Below are 16,427 nucleotides of genomic sequence, written 5' to 3'. Positions count from 1 at the left end.
CGCGTCGGTCCAATGTGCTAGCCGCCTGTGTACATGGTGGAATTCAGTTAGTGAGTCCTGTATACACTCGTTTGCTTCTACTTTTGAAAGCATTTTAAATACCATTCTCCATTAAGGAGCAGCGTACCACATCAGCCGCACAGGAGCGAGCTAACAGGAACAGATCATCCCAAATGTGTGCTGTCCGTATGTGCACGTGTGCAAATCAGATACATGAACGCACACAACGTCTATCCTGTCATGGCCATAGGGGAACCGTGAATATGCTTAGCATATACTCACTTACATATACTCACTGTCTATACAAACTCACTTTCTCGCCTTCTTTGGGTTACTAAGGGACACTTTTCTTAGACCCTCAGAACTAAATATGGTCTCTGACATTTTTGCACTAAGTATAGAAAGCTCAGGTAACAGGTTTTGTTATCAGACTGAAGTTGAAAGAGGCACAAGAAGTCTTATACTCTCTCTACAACAAAATTAGAGATAAGGGCAAAATAGTTTCTGCTGGGTATTGGGGGGAGGAGAGGGAGGGGGCGGAGTGGGTGGTAAGGGAGGGGGTGGGGGCAGGGGGAAGAAATGAACCAAGCCTTGTATGCACATATGAATAATAAAAGAAAAATGAAAAAAATAAATAAATAAAGCCACAGGTAAAAAAAAAAAAAAAAGAAGTCGAAACTTTATGGTGGGTTTTTGGAAGGAAATGTGGTTTGTTGGAATAAAAATGGCCTTTAAGAATCATTTCCCAACCACCTCCATGTTGTTGTCTAGCTGGTACTGTTATTTAAAATTCTATGTCCTCAGTCTTCCCAAACGTAAAAGGAGCATAGCCACATGTTCCTCTGGCATTGTGTTGAAGGAAACATATACCTGCTAGTGAGAGTCACTCAATAAATGACAATAATATCATTATTTACTGAGCATGTGCTTTGTCACAAGCACTGTGCCCACCACATGTGTGCAGGGCTTAAAGACATTTATTCATCAATAAACAAGAAAACTGAGTGGCAGAAAAGTGCAGAACCAAGCCCAAGTCACTGACCAACAGAAATCAGCCGTACTCAGCCCAAGATGTACCTGACCACGAGGTTAAAATGCCTCGTCCAGCTCCTTGTTTACAATGCAGTCGACACCAGTGAAATGTCTTCTTTTTGATGTCACGTTGGTAAACTTCCAGATGATTTTAGGAAAGTCGTCACCTGCCTCTGCGCGTCTCTGTTTCACGAACATCTAAGGATATCCAGAATAAAATAGGATATGGGATAAGGCCTGGTACACCTGGGGCTGGGCGAGCATCATTTGTTTGAATGGATGATTGCACGAGTAAATATACGAATACAGAATGATGCATGAGGGCAGCTGGAGGGGGGTTATAGGATTGACAGATGATTCTGACACTGGCCGAGAGCCATTCCTGTCCCAGAAATGCATAATCTCCCCCAAGTCACTGGCCACAGAGCAATCAGATTTAGAGATCCCGAGGACTGATTAACTCACTGTGGCTTCCAGCAGTAACATAAATACTCATCAGGCTTATTCAGCTGTGAACTCGCCTGCCAGCGTGATTATCTGAAGGAATCTGCAATCTGCTATTTTTTTCAAAATTGTTGTTAGAGTTAACAATACTTTCCAAGATTTCCCAGTGTGACAATCTCATTTCACCGCAAAATAATGGAATTTTTTTCTATCTTCTCTGATTAAAGTGAATGGTGTAGTCTACCTTTTCAGGACAGGGTTTAAATTGTTTTGACCATTATTGACATTTTGGGCTGCGTCCAGATGGATGAGTGATGAAGGGGTGCGGGAGGATGACGGACACCCACTTCTACTCACTTTCTACTCACTTCTACTCACAGCTACTCACAGCCTCTCACTTTCCAAGCGTAGGCAGAGGGATCACCATAAGCGGCAATTTTTTTTGTTGTCTTCATAGAGTTTTTGCTGGAGTTTAAAATCATGAACTGGGGATTTTGTGCCATGTCAAGGACGGTCACCAGAGGCAGCGTGATCTTGGCTTTACCTGGCCTTGGACCATAAGATCTTTGTGAAGCAAGTTAACCTTGAGGAATCTCAGTTTTCTCATCTTCAAAATGGAAATAACAACAAAATAATATGCTTCATATGTTAATATCAAGCTTAATGTGTAGGCAATGCCTCTAAAAGTGTGTGGCTCTTAGTAAATACTATTATTTGGTGAGATTTACTTAGCAGAAACCCTGAGGAACCTTTTCTATTCTTTGCTCACATTACTTGGGATATTGTGAATGGATATTTATTCCAAATTCCAAAATGAAAAATCAAAATGAAAACCAAATGGAGAAATGAGCAGTGGTGTTGCTTCTTTTTCATGCTCCATCTACACCCATCCCTAAACTCAGATGGCCTCTTCTTTCTCCTTAGGACCCACTGAACTCCTAGGTGTTACTGATTGATAAAATTCTATGCACACTTTCTACCAGAGAGAAAAATCAGAGATATAGCCTGAATCTGCCCAGCCTTGTTGCTCTGCCTTCCCAAGCATTTGTAATGTCAGTTGGATAAGTTCAAAGTTGACCAATCCATAAATGTCTATGAAAAGGACATTAAGACTGCTTCAGGTATATTATAAAGAATAACAGTCATCTTTTCCTCAAAATGTCACTGCTTATTTCTGTTAAGAGACAGAATCCTGAGTTGGATGGATTATAGTGTTGTCTAAAAATGGCATTTCCTTCCTGAAAGGAACTGACTCCAGACAAATGTTTATGGTCCTTTGTCTCCTGAACAAGCAGCAGAAGCATTATTAAGTGTAATGGACAGGGTGAAGCTGAGAGTTCAGGAGAAAAAATTTATGACTTAAAATGTGAGCAAGCTTACTGTTACTTAACAGACACTCAAGCCCTTCCTATTTGAATGCCTTTCTGAAGTCAGGATGGATGACTTATGCTGTACTCTTCTGGCAGGTTCTTCTGGGACTCAATGGTTTGGTATGATTGGAGCTGATACAAGTGTGCTTAAGTTGAGCAAGGGATTATTGGGAGTACTTATTTAGAGAAAGAAGCAGGATAATTCTATAGCAAATATGTTCTAATAAACTTTTTTCTTACAAGATGAAATCATATGTATCATATATTCTTTCTTTCTTTTTATTTATTTAAGTTAAATTTATTTTAATTGATAAGATAAACCATAAAATTGTACACATTTGTGGAGTAGCATGTGCTGTTTTGATATGTTTATATATTAGGCAATGTTCCAATCAGGGCAAACATTTATCAACTCAAACATTCATCATTTCTTTACGGTGAAAACTTTCAAAATCATTTCTTCTACCTTGTGAGATACAGGTTATATTTTCATTATCCGTGGTCACCCTACTCTGCATTGATGCACAGAAGTTCTTATTCCTACCTTCTGCTATTGTTTGCTAAACCACCTACAACATAAACTGAACTATTCTTATAATATGTGCAGGTAATTGAGTCATTTAATTAATTTGGATGCTTTATTGGAATTGATCTTTGGCATTTGGCAAGGTCAAATATGAATGATAAACTTAGATACAGTGAATATGTAGAGTGCTGATTTCCTTTACTTGGTCCTAACAACCCTGTTGAGAGGCATTTAACAAGAAGACAAAACTCCAAGAGTCTTGTAAAATTCACTTAGCCAGTTATAGACGCCATAGGCTAGATCTAACTCCCTGCCTTGTCTAGTGGAGTGTTCCTCCCTGACATCCCCACTTATGCAGAGAAAATTTAAAGATACACAAGAGTATTGGGAGCTTGCTACAACCAGCAACGTTAGGATGACTATTATAATTCTAAAGGAAAACTCATTTTATTGAGTAGCTCTTTGATTTTTATTTTTTATACATGCAGCAAATTGGAATGAGATCACAAACAAACCTAAATGCTAGTCGAGGCCAATTTCAGGACAAAAGAAATGGGGACTGTAGATCAGATGCAAGGCAATTAAGTTTTCTTCACCAGAAATAATTGGACGATTGGGATTTAAAAATATAGCTTGCTCAAGTCAGATGTATGTACTTGTTGAGTTTCATCTTAAATCTGAAGCCTTGAAGTAGTTTCATGTCACAATTTAAACTGCATTCCCTCTTGGGTCTGAACACTTGGAACTCAAATTCTGGTGCAGGAAAAATCCATCCACTTGGGTCTCCTTGGTGATCAGTGGGCTGCCGCCTGGGTTTTGGGCTTGGGTTTTGAATGATAGGGCTTGGGTTCCATTGATCAGTCTCGTTATTAAGGCCATCATTTGATTACCATGCAGTAGTAGTTCGGACATTACAGTGTTGTATAAGACACATTTATTTTGACATGTTGGGCAGCCCGAGTATGTGATTAGAATTAAATATTAAATATACAAATTAAGAAGAATGTTAATTTGTTTTGTTCTGAAAGCTCATTAACTCAGGAAGACTTATTTTTTATCTGTTTTGAGTATCTGGTGTCAGCAATATCATGTTTGTGGCACACCTCATTAAGTAAAGTAATTTAACAAAAATCTGTGTCCAAATGAATGCTAATTACTTATAACAGCACAAATAACATTGAATTCATGTGAAAACTGTTTTTCCTATGTTAGATACTAGGTAATTATTAATTTCTACATATCCTCTGGAAATAAACTTTCATAATTTTGCTTAACCTTTAAAATTTTAAGAACACCATATAAAATTAAATTTTTAAAAATAAATAAATCCTGAATTTTCCCTATGTTGCCTGAATGTTCCCTATTTTCCAAGAAATGAGTATATTTTGTCCCAGTTCCATTTATTCTCCTATTCTTTCCTCTAGTCACATGAAGCTGTATATGTAGTTTTTCTTTATTCTGATGCAGATGAATTTTTAAAAATTAGGAAGGAATTTGAACCTAAACTAAAAGTTCACAATACTAAGTAATGACTTTTTTTTTTAAAGCAATGATAATTTTTTTTTGAGACAAGATCTGCCTAGGTAGTCTTAGGCTATCCTAAGACTTTTGATCCTCTTGCCTGAGCCTTCTGAGAGCTGAAATTACAGGCGTTAACACTTTTTAAGGCAAATCTTTCCAGTTGCCTCTGAGCCCACAAATGCTGACTCTCCCATTTGTGAGGCACTATTTGAACCTAGGTACACAGCAGATATGTTTGGGAAGAGGCCTCTCTGTACGTGGTGGTTTTCCAGGTCCCAAATGTTTTAGAACCCATGGAGCATTGCTTCGGGATATACACATGACATGACAATTGTGGGGCAAAGGGAATTTTGAAAATGCTTCACTTTTCACGTTACATTTTTCTGTTAGACAATTACTTCTCTTAATGTGGGAAGCCTTTTAAATTGGAGCTTTTTAAGTAGCTTCCAGGGCTGTCTCCACAGAAAATCTTGCTTTCCTACGTGGGGCACCTCCATTGCGTCCTCATTTACTTCTTGATCTGTTTCTTCATGGTTTTTATTTTATTTTTTTTACCTTGTCAATAGGATGTAAGCTCCAAAGAGCAGAGGCATTTCTGTTTTGTCCTGGGCTATGTTCCTCAGCAGCACATCAACCAAAACATTCTCCCTGTCCTTGAACACCTTGTTTTCCTGTTATGATGCTGAAGAGTAAGTGAGCTAAGTTTTTTGAAGCTGAGTATGAGAAACCTAAATTTTAATCAAAGTCAGTTATTTACAGTAAGACCACCAGTCTCTTTAACAAGAGAGTCTTTTTTCAAGGGCTGTAATAAGGATCAAGAATATAATAGTTATGGAGTACTCAGAAAAAAATCCTTTGCAGCTGGCCATCCCCAAACCTCCAGTTGTAGTTTTTTACTTGCCTGAGCTATTTTCAATTTCAAGGAAATTAATTGTATTTGTGAAATACGCAAGATACGTGATTCAAAAAGTGAAACTATAAAACCATATGCATTGTGACACATGCTTCTGATTCTGTGCCCTTACTCATTCCTTCTCACCTACTTTGGTACTCCACCCTTCACACCCATCTGCACTGCAGACTCAGCATTCACCTGTGGCCACAGTCTCTCCAGGTTACTCCCTGCCAATCCCTGAGCTCAGAAAGGCATCAGAGCTGGGCTCTTCCAGCCCAGTGCAGGAGTGTGTTGATGGGCAATCTTTGCTTTGGGCTCTCTACCATGATGGGTGAAATGTGCCTTTGAACTCCTGCTACCCAACTTCTTTTCCCCACTCCTTCCACAGTTAGACCTGTATTGCAATTTGAGTCTCTCTCCCCTACTCCATCTTTATTCCACTCAATAAACCTCTTGTATGTTTATCTCACTACTGGCATCTTTCTCATAGAGCTTGAACTGGCTAGGAGTGGTTTGAGAAAACATGCAGCTAGATGGGGTTTGGGAACTGCACTGCCTACCACCCACATGGCAAGGGGACACCAACCTAAGTAGAATGCCAGGCCCTGTTAGTCCTTTGACAAGGTCAGGCGGCCTTGTTGCTAAAGAGTTCCCCAGTGATAACCTAGGGTGTATCCCAATGGAGAGAAATGCGGCCCAGTGAGCCCAGCATTTGACATACCCGGGAAGAGCAGTGCCTATAATTATGGTGGAGTTGTCTGCTCATTGCTAAGCTGCATTGACTCTGTAAAAGGAAGATTAAAAATGGAAGGTGGACAATGAATAGATAGGTGTGAAGCCAGAGGACTTCTGTGATAGCTTAGAAGCAGACATTTTCTTCCTTCAGTGAAAGAGTGAATGCAGCTCGACAGCAGACCGAGAGCTGCCAGCTAGTCGCTCTCTGTTAAAAGATTCAGGAACATGCACAGCCCCAGAAGGACTGTTCTAGCAAGGTCAGGATCTGGCTAGAAAATCTGGTCCAATGGAGCATTGGATGGAAACATCTGGGTGGTGACACCCTGATGATCCGTGTTCTTGTGTAGTGAGACCTCTAACTACAGTAGTACATGGTAAAAAGAGGTTGGGTGTGTGGTTCAGTAGTAGCTTCCCCAGCATTCAGGAGGTCTGGGCTCATCCCCAGTCACACCAGGCAGTGGTGGTAAGATGTCACTCTTGTGGTTTTGCTTCCTTACCTAAGACTCCATCTTAGCAGACTAGAGAGAGAAATTTTCTTGCTGGCTTTGAAGAAGCAAACAGCCACAATTGAACTTCCTGTGAGTGTCACATGGCAGAGAGTTTATGCCCTTTGTGACTGGAGGGAAGCTGCAGCTGAAACCCAGAAAGAAGCTTGGAGCTTCAGCTACACAGCCATAAAAATGCAATTCTTAACTGCTTGAATGAGTTCGGAAGCAGCTTTTTCCAAGCAAGCTTCCAAATAAAAATGCAGCCCAGCGACACTTTGATTATAGCCTGCGTGAACCTTAGCAGAGCATCAACTAAGGTGACCTAAAGAAACTTTGAGATAATAAAATTGTGTTGGTTTAAGTTATTAAGCTTGTGGTAGTTATAAAACTAACACAGCTCAGCAGATTCTATAAACCCCAATTGTTTGCTGGGTGCCCACCCTCTTCATTAAGGACTTCCTCACCAGTGTGGACATTCTGAAGGTCTGTCCTCCGCAAGGAAACAGATTACCCTTTGAGAGAAGCCCCCCTTCTATCCTGGTCCTTAGGTCAGTAACTAAGCTTAATATTGGTTATTAATACCTGGCCAGAGACAAGCTGAGCCTAGTAGTAGGGAAATAGATTACATCCAAAGGAGCTGCAAAAATTGCTTGACACGTGCCCTCTGGATCCAAGGGCATGCCCCCAAGAGTTGGATTCGAGGGTGCACAAGAATTCATTGACTTGGCTGTCTTTTATTGCAACATGAGCTTTGCCACTAGAGCAAGGACCCTCGGGGACAGGAAAAACTCCTTGCTAGAGTGATAATTAGAAGTTAGGAGACAGTGATGGCCTATGCTCAACCAAGTGGAAATGCCTGTGTTTTCCGGCACATGACAGAGGAAGAAATAAGGTTAAAGAAGTGGACAAGCTGAAATGGACAAGCAGGAAGTGGACATGCAGGAAGGGCTCAGAGGACATGCCGTTCACTAAGACATTCAAGGTTAGTAGGTGGTGGCAACATAAGTATCACTGAGGACAACAGCTTGGCTCTCCTCTGACGGCTGTTGCTGATGGCTGAAGCTGTGCTCACAGAAGTTGGGTTTGTTCACAGCTAAGGGAATATGGGAAAATTTGCAGGTTTCTGATTGACTAATGCCAGGGCATTCATTATTATAATGACTGGCGAGGTTGGGGGTTGGGGGAACTACGGAAACTTACAGTTGTGGGATGGTTATAGCATCTCCAGGACAAAACAGATGGACAGCCATGAGAGAGCTGCAGTCAACTCTACAAACAGTCATGATGCCTTTGCTCAGTTCCTGGATCGGAACGTGTTTTATGATATGAGACCCAATGACTACAGAGAAGTGACTCTAGGAGTAGGAAGCTGTAACACTGTCCAAGTGTGGGCTGCAAAGATTCCCCCGATCTGTGGTAGGTCCTGTGGTGTTGAGACGATGATGGTGGGTAGCGATGCTATGTGGGATTTCTAAGCCCTACTGGGAAATTACAACACGGGCCCTTGGATCTGCCATCTGCAGATGGTTCTCTGTTATATTACTGAGTCCTGGTGTCCACGGGGACAGACTGCTGTCCACAGGGCTAACAGCTGACCACACATGATTAACTAGATTCTTGCAGGAGTGATTGATGCTAATGTTCAGAATGAAGGAAGGCTGCTTTTATCACATGGAGACAGAGAAGAAACTGTGGGTTTCAGGTGATTCACTCTGGTCAACTCTGGTCACTCGGTGTCTTCTGGCCAGTTTCCATGGTGACTAGATGAGTGAAGCAATTCTAGCTTGATGTGGTGACCTGAGACTCAGAGCTATAAGAGTGAGTGTTTGGGTCACATTACCAGGTAAGACAGCAGGACCAGGGTGACTGATGGTAGAGACAGGGCTGTGGTTCGTTCTCTTACCTTCCTATTTCTCTCAGGAAGCAGAGAATGCCTCCTGAAAACGTGTGGAGGGATTCCATGCACTGGGTGGCCTGTGGTGATCCTGGAGGTGCACCACGCAGGCAAGGGAACTGCTGCAGAAATGGCTTGTGAGCAGCCTCTGGCTGCTGCGTTTCCAGATCCACCATGGTGATCCTGTAGGGTCTCGAACTCAAAACTGAGCTTCTAGTGCCAGGAATTTCCTCCTGATGCAGTGCTCTGCTGATGCTCAGACTGCTTTGGGGCACTGCAGGTCCCCTACCCAAGCTTTCTCCCTCCCTCTGTCTTTTCTCTCCTCTTCTTTCAGTGGTCTCAGATTTGCCTAGACTCCAGGCTTTTCCTGTTCCTCTGCCCACTTTTTCCTCTTGGAGCCTTACTTGTGTATCTAATTCTGTCTCAGAATCTGTTTCTCACAGGATGCAAACTGGCATGCCAGATCACACCCCAAAATCTCTCATCACTTTGATTAAAACTAAGCATTCTAGGGAGTTACAGAAATCGTTCATTTTTTAAGCCAATCTCTATTCTTCTGAACCATGGAGCTGCAAGTATTTTGTATGCACAGAAGTCTGATTATGTAAACAAAGGGATACAATTACCTCTTATGAAACAATTATGTTCATTAAGTTCAAACGGGACGTATGCATCTGCATTATTTGCAAAATACACAGAACATATACAGAAGTATAGAGAAGCCAAGTTCAAATGCAATGTGTTCATAATATAATATACCCCTTTTCTGCTTAAGACAAAGAAAAGACTATTTTTAACGTGAAAAAGTCATCTTCAAAAGCTATTACATGCAGGATTTTGCAGGCACGTTGTGCAGGTTACGTGGCCTTCCATGGCATCTTAGCCAACAGCTGCAGTGAGCTGTGACAATGGCCTGAGGTGACCTGACAGGAGTGTTAACAAGGCTGAGCTCCTCACTTTTGCCCTTATCTAAGAAGAATAAAGTGTTTAAGTCACTCCTGTGTCAATGTTGGATTTACATATTTTTAATATTTTTAGATCACAATTTATTTAGGGATTGGTTTATCTACTTGTAAATGTTATATATTTTAGACATCAGATAAAGAAAGAGAAGGTGCAAAAGAATTTGTTTCCATCCAAGATAACGTTTGCATGGGGCAGCACTGCTTTCTTTAGAGCACCGTGCTGTGGCTGTTCCCACGACTTTTCTCGTGCATGTTCCCTCTTGTCAAGGGCTCTGCCCCAGCTGCAGCCCTTTTAGAATAGCTGTGAGCACTGAATTTGTACCACCTGACCTTTCACTTTGTGTTCACAGCCGTATCTCTAGTCCTTCTTTCTCTCTTACCAGACATTTGGTTCAATTTCTTCTTCCTGTCCAAACCTCTCACATCTCCTCCAGTTGTCAGCCACAGTCATGGGTGGAACCCCTTCCCCTGGATTGCTTCAATACTATTTAAACTGGCTTGTTTCAACACCATTTAATCTAATCTGCAGTTCTCATCAGATTTATCTCTCCCCTTCAAGTTCAAGCATCTTCAGAGATGTCTGCTTGCAGTCTACTGTATCATCTCGTGAGTCGCAGGTACGCATTTGTTAAATAAATGCCTTCCTGGTGTACATCTCCAAGGAACCCTACAAATTAGCCCTCCACACTTCTTCAACCCTACCCTCTCTTACTTGCATATATAAATATTTTGCTCCAAAACAATGACTTTGCTCGTTATTATTATGTTTTGCTGTCAAACAATATGAACCCATCTCTACTTCATAGAGGATAAGATGGCTGTTTTAGGAACTGTGGATGTCTCAATCTCTGTCTCCCCCTCTGTTTATCTGAGCTTTGTCTCCTCTGAGCCTTTTGGACTTCCCCTTGTTTCAGGGATTTTTCTCCCTTCTGAATTCTTGTAACGCAACACATACTGCAGGTACTGCATGTAATTCTCATTTTGTTCCTAGTCTAAACCACTTGTATTTTTGCTAATTTTTTTATTAACCCAGACCCTTTTGTATCTATATCATGGACTTTTGAGAACAAATAAACACAGTATGATTTTTTTTTAGCTCAAGGACTAACACATGCAGAAGGTGAGTAAACACTCAAGTTTTGCTGTGGGTTTTCCTTTTTTCTGTCTAAACAGTGTAACCTGTAGCTGATTTGTAAAAACAGCTAATGTGGGATCAGTACTGTTCTACCAATTCTGCAGGGGCTTAATCGATTTAATAATTTAAATGCCCTCAAAATTTTAGGGATACTATTGCTCACAGCTACGGTTAGAGAGAAACCGATATTAATTTACTGATCTTCAACAGGGCATGTGAGATCTTTCTCACTTCTTTGTTCTAATCCAAACTTTCAACTTGAATATTCAAAAACAACAAAGGCTCACATCTCCCGCCATGGACAAAAGCAAAATGCCCATGTAAACCTCTTGGGTTGGCCCTCGTTCTTTCCATACAGGGACCAAACTATTCCTCAAACAGTAGTGCTGGTGTTTGAACTCAGGGCCTCTTTTCAGGCAGTTTGTTCTCCTTAATCAGCATTTCTTCTTACACTATTCATATGCCCATTTATCATTGATGACCAAATGTCAGCATTCTTTAAGCTTCTCATTTTGTGGAAAAGAGAGGAAAAAGAGGTCTAGGGTCTCAGTAATGAAGAACACACCACTCAGCATTTATTTTGGAGAATGCTTTATACAGAAATGCCTTGTGTATTATACAGCACAACAGTTTTTTAAAGATCATATCCTGAGGAGGGACATAGGGAATTTACTAAGAAGCCTTTTGGGAAAATGGGTTCCAGGAATTACTTCTACATTTGTCTTAAGCAGGTTTGTGTGTTCTGGACCTAGCTGATCAATAATAACACTGAAAAACTAGAATGTTATAAAGATGAATTTTAACGTGCAGAGTATCTAATCTGTGAATAAAGATAAATGTGTTTGAAAATAAAGGTGAAGTGGATAGAGAAAATTTACTTTGCTGGAAAGCCTTATCTGATAAATTTCAAATTTCTTTGTAGTAGTCCACATTGTTTTTACTTACAGTCGAAGGAAATACAATTTTACAGATCTTGCTTTGTCAAATATAATCTTGCAGTCATTCTATATTCCTGCACCTGAGTTAGTGCTTTCTCTCAAATGGTGCTTTTTATCATTTAGCACTTTGTGGGTCAATACACATTTAAAAATGCTCAGTAGAAAAAGTTTAAATGAACTCCTATCTACTCAAAGGGATCTACTCAAAGCTATGCACTGATATAATATTCTGTAAAATTACATGCTAACTGAAGTTCAAGGATTTTACTTTTAAATTCTGCCTGTTGAATTAGTTGTTAAGTATTATATTGAGTTGACAAGAAAGCAGATTAGTGGAAAGAAATGTAGACATGTACATGTTTGAAATGCTTGTTTATTTTTTAAGTTTTACACATGTATGATGGGACCTGGTGACTGGAGACCACAGATGACCAAAGTTGACTTCAGTTTCAGTTTGAGTCAATGAACACTTTTGTGTGTGTGTGTAGGTAGAGTAACAGGATAGGTGTGTTATTGCTTTTTTTGGGGTGAAGACCCCAGCTCCAACCACTGGAGGCTCCAATGTCTTCCATGGTGACCAGGATTGTCTCTGAAGAGAAGAACCTGAAATCAAACCAGATGTACATGGATAAGAAAGACTGTGTGGGAAACCTGAAGGTTTCATGCTATCCTAACAGTGCCTCATGTGGACAGTAGATTCCAAACCAGGTTGGGAATGAGGAAGTGTGGAACCCTCAGACACTGTCCAGAGAAGAAAGTGGCCAGGAGACAGAGTCAAGGGACATGGCTGGATTTTATCCTGTCGCTAAGGAGCTTGGGCTGTAAAGTGGGGGATGGGAGCTGTCCTTGGTATCTTACAGTTTGGTGATATTTCTGGTGTTGAGTTGAGTGGAAAACTCTGTGCTAGGATTCCACACACATGCTTACTTGTCTTTTATTCTGTGGCTTTTAGACTCTTTAGTGAGAGGCAAGATTATTTTGGAAAGAAGTTGCTTTAAGTTTTAGATTCAGATGCCAAAGTTCCATTTCTCCCTTTCTTTGAGTAGCAACTGACCATTTCCAGGAAGTTAGATTTTGATCCAAGTTTTGGAAATGAGAAGAAAAAGAAGAAAAAAGGAAAGGCAGTGTTTTTACCTGGAAGAGTTATATCAGTACATTTTGAGCATCAGAAGTACCATGCTTACTACAATAATCATTTTATAAGCATTTCCTGTATGCTAAAACAATGTTAGATATTAGAGCTAGGAAGATAATCTTAACATGTTTCTGTCCTAAAGAAATGTACATCCTAGTGGGGACACATACAAATAAGCAAAGCATAACAATACAGTGTGTTACAGTCTCTGATGGGTTTGCTGGAGCTACTATGGGAGGGCGGGCAAGGAGGAAATGTCAGAAGATATTTTCAAAGTATTAGTAGCTAAGTTCAAAGGTCAGATGCATGTATTTGTGTATTGGACTATTTGTTGAGTTGTAACTCATAATTTTATTTGTGATATTTAAAGTTAAGTGAGCTTTGAGTTTTGAAGATGAAACTGGGAAAATCTGACTTGAGAGGTGCGGGAGATGATTTAAGTATCTAACCTAGGAAGACTAATACGGGAGAAGCTTTTTCTATGTTTCTGTCCATAGTGCAATTAGAAGAAAGGGATTGGGGCCTGGGAGCTAGGCCGGTAATTTGTTTTGTTCAATAACTTCAGTATGTGGTGACAATGGAGAACTGAAGGTAGGAGGGTGGTTATGGGGAAAGCACAGATTGCAGGATGTGAGTGAGGGTTCTCAGTTTGTCTTAAATTTTTTCCCCATCAGAATATCTTTGATCTGCTAGCTACTCAGGAGGCAGAGATCAGGAGGGTTGTGGTTTGAAGGCAGCCTGGACAAATAGTTCAAAAGACCCTATCTCAAAAATACCCATCACAAAAAAAGGGCTGGTGGAGTGGCCCTGAGATAGAGCTCCAGTACAAAAAAAAAAAAAAAAAAAGAAAGAAAGAAAAAGAAAAGAAAAGAATGTCTTTGATTGAAACTAGAGGAGAGAAGAAAGCCATGAGTCAATCAGCAAAAGTGCCTAAAAAAAATAACTGGTTCAAAGACGTCCTGAGATGGAAGTACAGCTCTGAAAATAGTATGAAAATGATGTCAACAGAGACGGTAAAGCTGATTCCCAGGCGAAGGCACTGGTGTTCGCCTGCATGCCCCGCATTCCTTTGTTGAGGATTAGTCAACATCAGGAACACGTTTAGACTCACAATGGCTCTGTCACTCCTGGGTAAATGCCCGAAGGAACCAAAGTCAGTGCACAATAGAGACTCCTGTGCATCCATGTTTACCGCAGCTCTATTCACAGTCGTCAAGTTATGGAACCAGGCTAGGTGCCCACCAACACATAAATAGATAAAGAAAATGTGATGTGTATACACAATGGATTTTTATTCAGCAATTTGTCATTTGCAAGAAAAGGGATGGAATGGGAGCTCACCATGTTAAACAAAATAAGCAGACTTGATCAAGAAATAACTGTTTCTCTCACATACAGAATCCATATTTTTTAAAAGGACATGAAAGTAGAAGAAGGACAATTTGGGAAAAGGAAGGCACCAGTGGGAGGTGTGGGGAGGCAGGAGAGGGTAATGGGGGTGAATACCATCAAAGTATGAAAATGTCATAATGAAAACCATTATTTTGTACAATTAATGGACTGACTATGTGCAAGGATTAGTAATGTGTGAACTAAAATAAATTTTATTTTAATGCCGAATGATCTTTTGAAGGAAGTGACCATGGTGTATAGACTGCTCCTGGTATGAGAATTTAGTCAAATCAAACAGCTTATCATGACAAAAATGGTGGAGGACGGAGGAAGACACACATAATGCACACTTATATTTTCCAGACATTGGCTGAGCTAGGACTTCATTAGAACCCAAATTCTTCTTAGGTTGGAAGGTGCACATGTCACATTTTATCATTCTAGTTGAGAAGTTTATAGAATGACGTTAGAACAAATAAGAAAACAACCTAAACAATTTGAAAAATAATTTAGGGGCTGGAGGCTTAGCTCAAGCTTGTCTAGCAAGCAGAAAGTCCTGAGTTCAAACCCTAGTATCACCACCCCCCAAATAAAGAACTCAAATGGCAGAAGTTCAGATAAAATTAAAAGTTCACAGATAATTGACTGTACGTGGCACAGTCTTGCCCGTACACATTTTCTGACTTTGTTAGATGTCTATGCTGCAGGTTCGTTCTCCAGAAGCTGGTCCTTTGCTCTCCCTAGATGGAGAGACTACTTTCTGACAGGATCATTTGCACAATCTTTCTCGAGGATGCATCACCGTAAGTCCATCCCAGAAAATTAACAAAGCAAACATCCCATAGATCCAAGATCACAATAATCTCCACATGCAAAGGGCAGGTGTGCAGTCGCATAAATATAAATCAGTATTCTCCTTCCTTAAGCATTGTAATCTATCTCTCACTTATCTTTCTTGAAGTTTCATGATTTCTTGAAGCTGAGTAAAAGCCTGCTTACAAAAAAGTAAATTACCCTTTTATATCCAGTATAGCAATCTAGCATTTGAGAAAAACAGAACTCGGCAAAGGCTTAATATATTCAGAATTTGACAGTGTGACCTATTTAGCAAAGGAGAAAATACACCACAGGTTTTTCAGGCTTTCCTTTTTTAATTTCAAAAGCAGATAAATCATAATTACCAACCAAGAAAAGAACTGCTTCTTCTAGACTCACTTATTTAGGGAAAAACAGGAAGAGGAATGGGGCAAAGGAACACAGGAATTTTGACTCAGAAAGACACTTGCAAAATCTAAAGCATGGTGAATTTTAAAAAGCTCTCCTAGGAATGTCAAAATCTGGGAAACTTGCAATGAATTTTTGTAAAAGATAGAAGATAGATCTTTTACATACTCTGGGGCAACTCGGAGAAGTCGTGTTTTCACATTGCTGTTTTTCATAGGAAACTCCTAAGATTTTGTTTGGAATTTTAAATACACTGGGAAGAATGACCAAATATTAACACCAGACCCTGACTGCATGAGCTATTCTCCTTCAAGCTCATCCCTGTGGTGGCACATTTGACATGTATCGGTTTAATTCTCTGTTCTTTACCAGACTAAACACAAGAATTAGGAAAAAAAACCACTGAAAGCCATGGATAGTTCCTTGTAAAAAGAGAATATACTATATAAACAATACTGTAATGCAACTTGTAACTTTTTTAAAAAAAAAAGTTAAAGTATTTTTAAAGTGTAGAAAGAAATGATAAATGTTTCAGGAGATAGAAATGTTCAACCTGGTTTAAATATTATGCAACGTATCAAAACATCACATTACCCCATTAATACATATCATTTTTATGTTTTTATGTATTAGTTAAAAATGAATTTAAATAAAAACAAAACTAAAATAAAAAATATATCTAAAAGTGCTGATATTCTATTGCATATTTATAAAGGATTGAAAAATTTTAATT

General features: G+C 39.9%; 1 protein-coding gene across 2 annotated transcripts in view; it reads right to left on the bottom strand.

Moving 5' to 3' along the window:
* Positions 1 to 11,640: 11,640 nt before the first annotated feature.
* The window catches only part of Khdrbs2 (KH RNA binding domain containing, signal transduction associated 2), a 497,340-nt gene continuing 492,553 nt past the window's right edge, over positions 11,641 to 16,427 (bottom strand). Inside the window, exon 13 of one of the 2 annotated variants that reach the window (XR_012450579.1) lies at positions 11,641 to 12,546. The gene's annotated coding sequence lies outside the window, so the exon portion shown is untranslated. The remainder of the gene's footprint in view (positions 12,547 to 16,427) is intronic. The other variant, XR_012450575.1, reaches the window with a different exon arrangement.

The sequence above is a fragment of the Castor canadensis genome, chromosome 8 (assembly GCF_047511655.1).
Source record: "Castor canadensis chromosome 8, mCasCan1.hap1v2, whole genome shotgun sequence".
NCBI lineage: Eukaryota > Metazoa > Chordata > Mammalia > Rodentia > Castoridae > Castor > Castor canadensis.
This window is presented reverse-complemented; position numbering and strand designations above follow the sequence as displayed.